Consider the following 11,730-nt stretch of genomic DNA (forward strand, 5'->3'; position numbering starts at 1 on the left):
AGAAGCTTCTGAGTAGGAGAAAAAGTCTGTAAAAATTAAAATTTGGTCACTTTGAGGCATTCAAAAGTAGTTATTCAACATGAGTCTCAATCCAAATGACATTTTGAATCAATTTTTTTACTGCCCAAAAAAATTATTTTCTGATGAAAAACGATGACCCGTGACCTGTCGAACTTTTTCCAGATGGTCAAAAATGGTAATTTTTTAAAGTTTAATTTTTGGACTGTAAATGACTATTGCATGTGAATTAGAACTCTTGGAACTAAAATAAGTGTGTTTAGAGTCATTTTAATGCCTGAAATAGGTCGAAATAGAAGCTTCTGAGTAGGAGAAAAAGTCTGTAAAAATTGAAATTTTGGTCACATTGAGGCTTTAAAAAGTAGTTATTCAACATGAGGCTCAATCCAAATGACATTTTGAATCAATTTTTCTACAGTCCAAAAAAATCAATTTTCTGATGAAAAACGATGACCCGTGACCTGTCAAACTTTTATCAGATGGTCAAAAATGGTAATTTTTTAAAGTTTAATTTTTGGACTGTAAATGACTATTGCATGTGAATTAGAACTCTTGGAACTAAAATAAGTGTGTTTAGAGTCATTTTAATGCCTGAAATAGGTCGAAATAGAAGCTTCTGAGTAGGAGAAAAGGTCTGTAAAAATGGCAATTTTGGTCACATTAAGGCTTTAAAAAATAGGTATTCAACATGAGGCTCAATCCAAGTGATATTTTGAATCAATTTTTCTACAGTCCAAAAAATCAATTTTCTGATGAAAAACGATGACCCGTGACCTGTCGAACTTTTTCCAGATGGTCAAAAATGGTAATTTTTTAAAGTTAAATTTTTGGACTGTAAATGACTATTGCATGTAAATTAGAACTCTTGGAACTAAAATAAGTGTGTTTAGAGTCATTTTAATGCCTGAAATAGGTCGAAATAGAAGCTTCTGAGTAGGAGAAAAAGTCTGTAAAAATTGAAATTTTGGTCACATTGAGGCTTTAAAAAGTAGTTATTCAACATGAGGCTCAATCCAAATGATATTTTGAATCAATTTTTCTACAGTGCAAAAATTCAATTTTCTGATGAAAAACGATGACCCGTGACCTGTCGAACTTTCTCCAGATGGTCAAAAATGGTAATTTTTTAAAGTTTAATTTTTGGACTGTAAATGACTATTGCATGTGAATTTGAACTCTTGGAACTAAAATAAGTGTGTTTAGAGTCATTTTAATGCCTGAAATAGGTCGAAATAGAAGCTTCTGAGTAGGAGAAAAGGTCTGTAAAAATGGCAATTTTGGTCACATTAAGGCTTTAAAAAATAGGTATTCAACATGAGGCTCAATCCAAATGACATTTTGAATTAATTTTTCTACAATCCAAAAAATCAATTTTCTGATGAAAATCGATGACCCGTGACCTGTCGAACTTTTTCCAGATGTTCAAAAATGGTAATTTTTTAAAGTTTAATTTTTGGACTGTAAATGACTATTACATGTGAATTTGAACTCTTGGAACTAAAATAAGTGTGTTTATAGTCATTTTAATGCCTGAAATATGTCGAAATAGAAGCTTCTGAGTAGGAGAAAAAGTCTGTAAAAATTAAAATTTTGGTCACTTTGAGGCATTCAAAAGTAGTTATTCAACATGAGTCTCAATCCAAATGACATTTTGAATCAATTTTTTTACTGCCCAAAAAATCAATTTTCTGATGAAAAACGATGACCCGTGACCTGACGAACTTTTTCCAGATGGTCAAAAATGGTAATTTTTTAAAGTTTAATTTTTTGGACTGTAAATGACTATTGCATGTGAATTAGAACTCTTGGAACTAAGATAAGTGTGTTTAGAGTCATTTTAATGCCTGAAATAGGTCGAAATAGAAGCTTCTGAGTAGGAGAAAAAGTCTGTAAAAATTGAAATTTTGGTCACATTGAGGATTTAAGAAGTAGTTATTCAACATGAGGCTCAATCGAAATGACATTTTGAATCAATTTTTCTACAGTCCAAAAAATCAATTTTCTGATGAAAAACGATGACCCGTGACCTGACGAACTTTTTCCAGATGGTCAAAAATGGTAATTTTTTAAAGTTTAATTTTTGGACAGTAAATGACTATTGCATGTGAATTAGAACTCTTGGAACTAAAATAAGTGTGTTTAGAGTCATTTTAATGCCTGAAATAGGTCGAAATAGAAGCTTCTGAGTAGGAGAAAAAGTCTGTAAAAATTGAAATTTTGGTCACATTGAGGCTTTAAAAAGTAGTTATTCAACATGAGGCTCAATCCAAATGACATTTTGAATCAATTTTTCTACAGTCCAAAAAATCAATTTTCTGATGAAAAACGATGACCCGTGACCTGTCAAACTTTTTCCAGATGGTCAAAAATGGTAATTTTTTAAAGTTTAATTTTTGGACTGTAAATGACTATTGCATGTGAATTAGAACTCTTGGAACTAAAATAAGTGTGTTTAGAGTCATTTTAATGCCTGAAATATGTCGAAATAGAAGCTTCTGAGTAGGAGAAAAAGTCTGTAAAAATTGAAATTTTGGTCACATAGAGGCTTTCAAAAGCAGTTATTCAACATGAGGCTCAATCCAAATGACATTTTGAATCAATTTTTCTAATATCCAAAAAATCAATTTTCTGATGAAAAACGATGACCCGTGACCTGTCGAACTTTTTCCAGATGGTCAAAATTGGTAATTTTTTAAAGTTTAATTTTTGGACAGTAAATGACTATTGCATGTGAATTAGAACTCTTGGAACTAAAATAAGTGTGTTTAGAGTCATTTTAATGCCTGAAATAGGTCGAAATAGAAGCTTCTGAGTAGGAGAAAAAGTCTGTAAAAATTGAAATTTTGGTCACATTGAGGCTTTAAAAAGTAGTTATTCAACATGAGGCTCAATCCAAATGACATTTTGAATCAATTTTTCTACAGTCCAAAAAATCAATTTTCTGATGAAAAACGATGACCCGTGACCTGTCAAACTTTTTCCAGATGGTCAAAAATGGTAATTTTTTAAAGTTTAATTTTTGGACTGTAAATGACTATTGCATGTGAATTAGAACTCTTGGAACTAAAATAAGTGTGTTTAGAGTCATTTTAATGCCTGAAATAGGTCAAAATAGAAGCTTCTGAGTAGGAGAAAAGGTCTGTAAAAAGGGCAATTTTAGTCACATTCAGGCTTTAAAAAATAGGTATTCACCATGAGTCTCAATCCAAATGACATTTTGAATCAATTTTTCTACAATCCAAAAAATACATTTTCTGATGAAAATCGATGACCCGTGACCTGTCGAACTTTTTCCAGATGGTCAAAATTGGTAATTTTTTAAAGTTTAATTTTTGGACTGTAAATGACTATTGCATGTGAATAAGAACTCTTGGAACTAAAATAAGTGTGTTTAGAGTCATTTTAATGCCTGAAATAGGTCGAAATAGAAGCTTCTGAGTAGGAGAAAATGTCTGTAAAAATGGCATTTTTGGTCACATTGAGGCTTTAAAAAGTAGTTATTCAACATGAGGCTCAATCCAAATGACATTTTGAATCAATTTTTCTACAATCCAAAAAATCAATTTTCTGATGAAAAACGATGACCCGTGACCCGTCAAACTTTTTCCAGATGGTCAAAAATGGTAATTTCTTTAAGTTAAATTTTTTGACTATAAATCACTATTGCATGTGAATTATCACTTTTGGAACTAAAATAGGTGTGTTTAGAGTCCTTTTAATGCCTGAAATAGGTCGCAATAGAAGCTTCTGAGTAGGAGAAAATGTCTGTAAAATTGGCAATTTTGGTCACATTGAGGCTTTAAAAAGTAGTTATTCAACACGAGGCTCAATAAAAATGACATTTTGAATCAATTTTTCTACAGTCCAAAAAATCAATTTTCTGATGAAAAACGATGACCCGTGACCTGTCGAACTTTTTCCAGATGGTCAAAATGGTAATTTTTTAAAGTTAAATTTTTGGACTGTAAATGACTATTGCATGTGAATTAGAACTCTTGGAACTAAAATAAGTGTGTTTAGAGTCATTTTAATGCCTGAAATAGGTCGAAATAGAAGCTTCTGAGTAGGAGAAAAAGTCTGTAAAAATTGAAATTTTGGTCACATTGAGGCTTTAAAAAGTAGTTATTCAACATCAGACTCAATCCAAATGACATTTTGAATCAATTTTTCTACAGTCCAAAAAATCAATTTTCTGATGAAAAACGATGACCCGTCACCTGTCAAACTTTTTCCAGATGTTCAAAAATGGTAATTTTTTAAAGTTTAATTTTTGGACTGTAAATGACTATTACATGTGAATTCGAACTCTTGGAACTAAAATAAGTGTGTTTATAGTCATTTTAATGCCTGAAATATGTCGAAATAGAAGCTTCTGAGTAGGAGAAAAAGTCTGTAAAAATTAAAATTTTGGTCACTTTGAGGCATTCAAAAGTAGTTATTCAACATGAGTCTCAATCCAAATGACATTTTGAATCAATTTTTTTACTGCCCAAAAAATCAATTTTCTGATGAAAAACGATGACCCGTGACCTGACGAACTTTTTCCAGATGGTCAAAAATGGTAATTTTTTAAAGTTTAATTTTTTGGACTGTAAATGACTATTGCATGTGAATTAGAACTCTTGGAACTAAGATAAGTGTGTTTAGAGTCATTTTAATGCCTGAAATAGGTCGAAATAGAAGCTTCTGAGTAGGAGAAAAAGTCTGTAAAAATTGAAATTTTGGTCACATTGAGGATTTAAAAAGTAGTTATTCAACATGAGGCTCAATCGAAATGACATTTTGAATCAATTTTTCTACAGTCCAAAAAATCAATTTTCTGATGAAAAACGATGACCCGTGACCTGACGAACTTTTTCCAGATGGTCAAAAATGGTAATTTTTTAAAGTTTAATTTTTGGACAGTAAATGACTATTGCATGTGAATTAGAACTCTTGGAACTAAAATAAGTGTGTTTAGAGTCATTTTAATGCCTGAAATAGGTCGAAATAGAAGCTTCTGAGTAGGAGAAAAAGTCTGTAAAAATTGAAATTTTGGTCACATTGAGGCTTTAAAAAGTAGTTATTCAACATGAGGCTCAATCCAAATGACATTTTGAATCAATTTTTCTACAGTCCAAAAAATCAATTTTCTGATGAAAAACGATGACCCGTGACCTGTCAAACTTTTTCCAGATGGTCAAAAATGGTAATTTTTTAAAGTTTAATTTTTGGACTGTAAATGACTATTGCATGTGAATTAGAACTCTTGGAACTAAAATAAGTGTGTTTAGAGTCATTTTAATGCCTGAAATATGTCGAAATAGAAGCTTCTGAGTAGGAGAAAAAGTCTGTAAAAATTGAAATTTTGGTCACATTGAGGCTTAAAAAGTAGTTATTCAACATCAGACTCAATCCAAATGACATTTTGAATCAATTTTTCTACAGTCCAAAAAATCAATTTTCTGATGAAAAACGATGACCCGTCACCTGTCAAACTTTTTCCAGATGGTCAAAAATGGTAATTTTTTAAAGTTTAATTTTTGGACTGTAAATGACTATTGCATGTGAATTAGAACTCTTGGAACTAAAATAAGTGTGTTTAGAGTCATTTTAATGCCTGAAATATGTCGAAATAGAAGCTTCTGAGTAGGAGAAAAAGTCTGTAAAAATTGAAATTTTGGTCACATTGAGGCTTTCAAAAGCAGTTATTCAACATGAGGCTCAATCCAAATGACATTTTGAATCAATTTTTCTACAATCCAAAAAATACATTTTCTGATGAAAAACGATGACCCGTGACCTGTCGAACTTTTTCCAGATGGTAAAAATGGTAATTTATTAAAGTTAAATTTTTGGACTGTAAATGACTATTGCATGTGAATTAGAACTCTTGGAACTAAAATAAGTGTATTGAGAGTCATTTTAATGCCTGAAATAGGTCGAAATAGAAGCTTCTGAGTAGGAGAAAATGTCTGTAAAAATGGCATTTTTGGTCACATTGAGGCTTTAAAAAGTAGTTATTCAACATGAGGCTCAATCCAAATGACATTTTGAATCAATTTTTCTACAATCCAAAAAATCAATTTTCTGATGAAAAACGATGACCCGTGACCTGTCGAACTTTTTCCAGATGGTCAAAAATGGTAATTTCTTTAAGTTAAATTTTTTGACTATAAATGACTATTGCATGTGAATTATCACTTTTGGAACTAAAATAGGTGTGTTTAGAGTCCTTTTAATGCCTGAAATAGGTCGAAATAGAAGCTTCTGAGTAGGAGAAAATGTCTGTAAAATTGGCAATTTTGGTCACATTGAGGCTTTAATAAGTAGTTATTCAACACGAGGCTCAATCCAAATGACATTTTGAATCAATTTTTCTACAGTCCAAAAAATCAATTTTCTGATGAAAAACGATGACCCGTGACCTGTCGAACTTTTTCCAGATGGTCAAAAATGGTAATTTTTTAAAGTTTAATTTTTGGACTGTAAATGACTATTGCATGTGAATTTGAACTCTTGGAACTAAAATAAGTGTGTTTAGAGTCATTTTAATGCCTGAAATAGGTCGAAATAGAAGCTTCTGAGTAGGAGAAAAGGTCTGTAAAAATGGCAATTTTGGTCACATTCAGGCTTTAAAAAATAGGTATTCAACATGAGGCTCAATCCAAATAACATTTTGAATAAATTTTTCTACAATCCAAAAAATCAATTTTCTGATGAAAATCGATGACCCGTGACCTGTCGAACTTTTTCCAGATGGTCAAAAATGGTAATTTTTTAAAGTTTAATTTTTGGACTGTAAATGACTATTACATGTGAATTCGAACTCTTGGAACTAAAATAAGTGTGTTTAGAGTCATTTTAATGCCTGAAATAGGTCGAAATAGAAGCTTCTGAGTAGGAGAAAAAGTCTGTAAAAATTAAAATTTTGGTCACTTTGAGGCATTCAAAAGTAGTTATTCAACATGAGTCTCAATCCAAATGACATTTTGAATCAATTTTTTTACTGCCCAAAAAAACAATTTTCTGATGAAAAACGATGACCCGTGACCTGTCGAACTTTTTCTAGATGGTCAAAAATGGTAATTTTTTAAAGTTAAATTTTTGGACAGTAAATGACTATTGCATGTGAATTAGAACTCTTGGAACTAAAATAAGTGTGTTTAGAGTCATTTTAATGCCTGAAATATGTCGAAATAGAAGCTTCTGAGTAGGAGAAAAAGTCTGTAAAAATTGAAATTTTGGTCACATTGAGGCTTTCAAAAGCAGTTATTCAACGTGAGGCTCAATCCAAATGACATTTTGAATCAATTTTTCTACAATCCAAAAAATCAATTTTCTGATGAAAAACGATGACCCGTGACCTGTCGAACTTTTTCCAGATGGTAAAAATGGTAATTTATTAAAGTTAAATTTTTGGACTGTAAATGACTATTGCATGTGAATTAGAACTCTTGGAACTAAAATAAGTGTGTTTAGAGTCATTTTAATGCCTGAAATAGGTCGAAATAGAAGCTTCTGAGTAGGAGAAAATGTCTGTAAAAATGGCATTTTTGGTCACATTGAGGCTTTAAAAAGTAGTTATTCAACATGAGGCTCAATCCAAATGACATTTTGAATCAATTTTTCTACAATCCAAAAAATCAATTTTCTGATGAAAAACGATGACCCGTGACCTGTCGAACTTTTTCCAGATGGTCAAAAATGGTAATTTCTTTAAGTTAAATTTTTTGACTATAAATGACTATTGCATGTGAATTATCACTTTTGGAACTAAAATAGGTGTGTTTAGAGTCCTTTTAATGCCTGAAATAGGTCGAAATAGAAGCTTCTGAGTAGGAGAAAATGTCTGTAAAATTGGCAATTTTGGTCACATTGAGGCTTTAAAAAGTAGTCATTCAACACCAGGCTCTATCCAAATGACATTTTGAATCAATTTTTCTACAGTCCAAAAAATCAATTTTCTGATGAAAAACGATGACCCGTGACCTGTCGAACTTTTCCAGATGGTCAAAAATGGTAATTTTTTCAAGTTTAATTTTTGGACTGTAAATGACTATTGCATGTGAATTAGAACTCTTGGAACTAAAATAAGTGTGTTTAGAGTCATTTTAATGCCTGAAATATGTCGAAATAGAAGCTTCTGAGTAGGAGAAAAAGTCTGTAAAAATTGAAATTTTGGTCACATTGAGGCTTTAAAAAGTAGTTATTCAACATGAGGCTCAATCCAAATGACATTTTGAATCAATTTTTCTACAGTCCAAAAAATCAATTTTCTGATGAAAAACGATGACCCGTGACCTGTCAAACTTTTTCCAGATGGTCAAAAATGGTAATTTTTTAAAGTTTAATTTTTGGACTGTAAATAACTATTGCATGTGAATTAGAACTCTTGGAACTAAAATAAGTGTGTTTAGAGTCATTTTAATGCCTGAAATATGTCGCGAAATAGAAGCTTCTGAGTAGGAGAAAAAGTCTGTAAAAATTGAAATTTTGGTCACATTGAGGCTTTCAAAAGCAGTTATTCAACATGAGGCTCAATCCAAATGAAATTTTGAATCAATTTTTCTACAATCCAAAAAATCAATTTTCTGATGAAAAACGATGACCCGTGACCTGTCGAACTTTTTCCAGATGGTAAAAATGGTAATTTATTAAAGTTAAATTTTTGGACTGTAAATGACTATTGCATGTGAATTAGAACTCTTGGAACTAAAATAAGTGTGTTTAGAGTCATTTTAATGCCTGAAATAGGTCGAAATAGAAGCTTCTGAGTGGGAGAAAATGTCTGTAAAAATGGCATTTTTGGTCACATTGAGGCTTTAAAAAGTAGTTATTCAACATGAGGCTCAATCCAAATGACATTTTGAATCAATTTTTCTACAATCCAAAAAATCAATTTTCTGATGAAAAACGATGACCCGTGACCTGTCGAACTTTTTCCAGATGGTCAAAAATGGTAATTTCTTTAAGTTAAATTTTTTGACTATAAATGACTATTGCATGTGAATTATCACTTTTGGAACTAAAATAGGTGTGTTTAGAGTCCTTTTAATGCCTGAAATAGGTTGAAATAGAAGCTTCTGAGTAGGAGAAAATGTCTGTAAAATTGGCAATTTTGGTCACATTGAGGCTTTAAAAAGTAGTTATTCAACACGAGGCTCAATCCAAATGACATTTTGAATCAATTTTTCTACAGTCCAAAAAATCCATTTTCTGATGAAAAACGATGACCCGTGACCTGTCGAACTTTTTCCAGATGCTCAAAAATGGTAATTTTTTAAAGTTTAATTTTTGGACTGTAAATGACTATTGCATGTGAATTAGAACTCTTGGAACTAAAATAAGTGTGTTTAGAGTCATTTTAATGCCTGAAATAGGTCGAAATAGAAGCTTCTGAGTAGGAGAAAAGGTCTGTAAAAATGGCAATTTTGGTCACATTCAGGTTTTAAAAAATAGGTATTCAACATGAGGCTCAATCCAAATGACATTTTGAATAAATTTTTCTACAATCCAAAAAATCAATTTTCTGATGAAAATCGATGACCCGTGACCTGTCGAACTTTTTCCAGATGGTCAAAAATGGTAATTTTTTCAAGTTTAATTTTTGGACTGTAAATGACTATTGCATGTGAATTAGAACTCTTGGAACTAAAATAAGTGTGTTTAGAGTCATTTTAATGCCTGAAATAGGTCGAAATAGAAGCTTCTGAGTAGGAGAAAAAGTCTGTAAAAATTAAAATTTTGGTCACTTTGAGGCATTCAAAAGTAGTTATTCAACATGAGTCTCAATCCAAATGACATTTTGAATCAATTTTTTTACTGCCCAAAAAAATTATTTTCTGATGAAAAACGATGACCCGTGACCTGTCGAACTTTTTCCAGATGGTCAAAAATGGTAATTTTTTAAAGTTTAATTTTTGGACTGTAAATGACTATTGCATGTGAATTAGAACTCTTGGAACTAAAATAAGTGTGTTTAGAGTCATTTTAATGCCTGAAGTAGGTCGAAATAGAAGCTTCTGAGTAGGAGAAAAAGTCTGTAAAAATTGAAATTTTGGTCACATTGAGGCTTTAAAAAGTCGTTATTCAACATGAGGCTCAATCCAAATGACATTTTGAATCAATTTTTTTACTACCCAAAAAAACAATTTTCTGATGAAAAACGATGACCCGTGACCTGTCGAACTTTTTCCAGATGGTCAAAAATGGTAATTTTTTAAAGTTTAATTTTTGGACAGTAAATGACTATTGCATGTGAATTAGAACTCTTGGAACTAAAATAAGTGTGTTTAGAGTCATTTTAATGCCTGAAATAGGTCGAAATAGAAGCTTCTGAGTAGGAGAAAAAGTCTGTAAAAATTGAAATTTTGGTCACATTGAGGCTTTAAAAAGTAGTTATTCAACATGAGGCTCAATCCAAATGACATTTTGAATCAATTTTTCTACAGTCCAAAAAATCAATTTTCTGATGAAAAACGATGACCCGTGACCTGTCAAACTTTTTCCAGATGGTCAAAAATGGTAATTTTTTAAAGTTAAATTTTTGGACTGTAAATGACTATTGCATGTGAATTAGAACTCTTGGAACTAAAATAAGTGTGTTTAGAGTCATTTTAATGCCTGAAATAGGTCGAAATAGAAGCTTCTGAGTAGGAGAAAAAGTCTGTAAAAATTGAAATTTTGGTCACATTGAGGCTTTCAAAAGTAGTTATTCAACATAAGTCTCAATCCAAATGACATTTTGAATCAATTTTTGTACTGCCCAAAAAATCAATTTTCTGATGAAAAACGATGACCCGTGACCTGTCGAACTTTTTCCAGATGGTCAAAAATGGTAATTTTTTAAAGTTTAATTTTTGGACAGTAAATGACTATTGCATGTGAATTAGAACTCTTGGAACTAAAATAAGTGTGTTTAGAGTCATTTTAATGCCTGAAATAGGTCGAAATAGAAGCTTCTGAGTAGGAGAAAAAGTCTGTAAAAATTGAAATTTTGGTCACATTGAGGCTTTAAAAAGTAGTTATTCAACATGAGGCTCAATCCAAATGACATTTTGAATCAATTTTTCTACAGTACAAAAAATCAATTTTCTGATGAAAAACGATGACCCGTGACCTGTCGAACTTTCTCCTGATGGTCAAAAATGGTAATTTCTTTAAGTTTAAGTTTTTTGACTGTAAATGACTATTGCATGTGAATTAGAACTCTTGGAACTAAAATAAGTGTGTTTAGAGTCATTTTAATGCCTGAAATAGGTCGAAATAGAAGGTTCTGAGTAGGAGAAAAAGTCTGTAAAAATTGAAATTTTGGTCACATTGAGGCATTCAAAAGTAGTCATTCAACATGAGGCTCAATCCAAATGACATTTTGAATCAATTTTTTTACTGCCCAAAAAAACAATTTTCTGATGAAAAACGATGACCCGTGACCTGTCGAACTTTTTCCAGATGGTCAAAAATGGTAATTTTTTAAAGTTACATTTTTGGACTGTAAATGACTATTGCATGTGAATTATCACTTTTGGAACAAAAATAGGTGTGTTTAGAGTCCTTTTAATGCCTGAAATAGGTCGAAATAGAAGCTTCTGAGTAGGAGAAAATGTCTGTAAAATTGGCAATTTTGGTCACATTGAGGCTTTAAAAAGTAGTTATTCAACACGAGGCTCAATCCAAATGACATTTTGAATTAATTTTTCTACAGTCCAAAAAATCAATTTTCTGATGAAA

The sequence above is a fragment of the Triturus cristatus genome, chromosome 11, assembly GCF_964204655.1.
Source record: "Triturus cristatus chromosome 11, aTriCri1.1, whole genome shotgun sequence".
In the NCBI taxonomy this organism is placed as follows: Eukaryota; Metazoa; Chordata; class Amphibia; order Caudata; family Salamandridae; genus Triturus; species Triturus cristatus.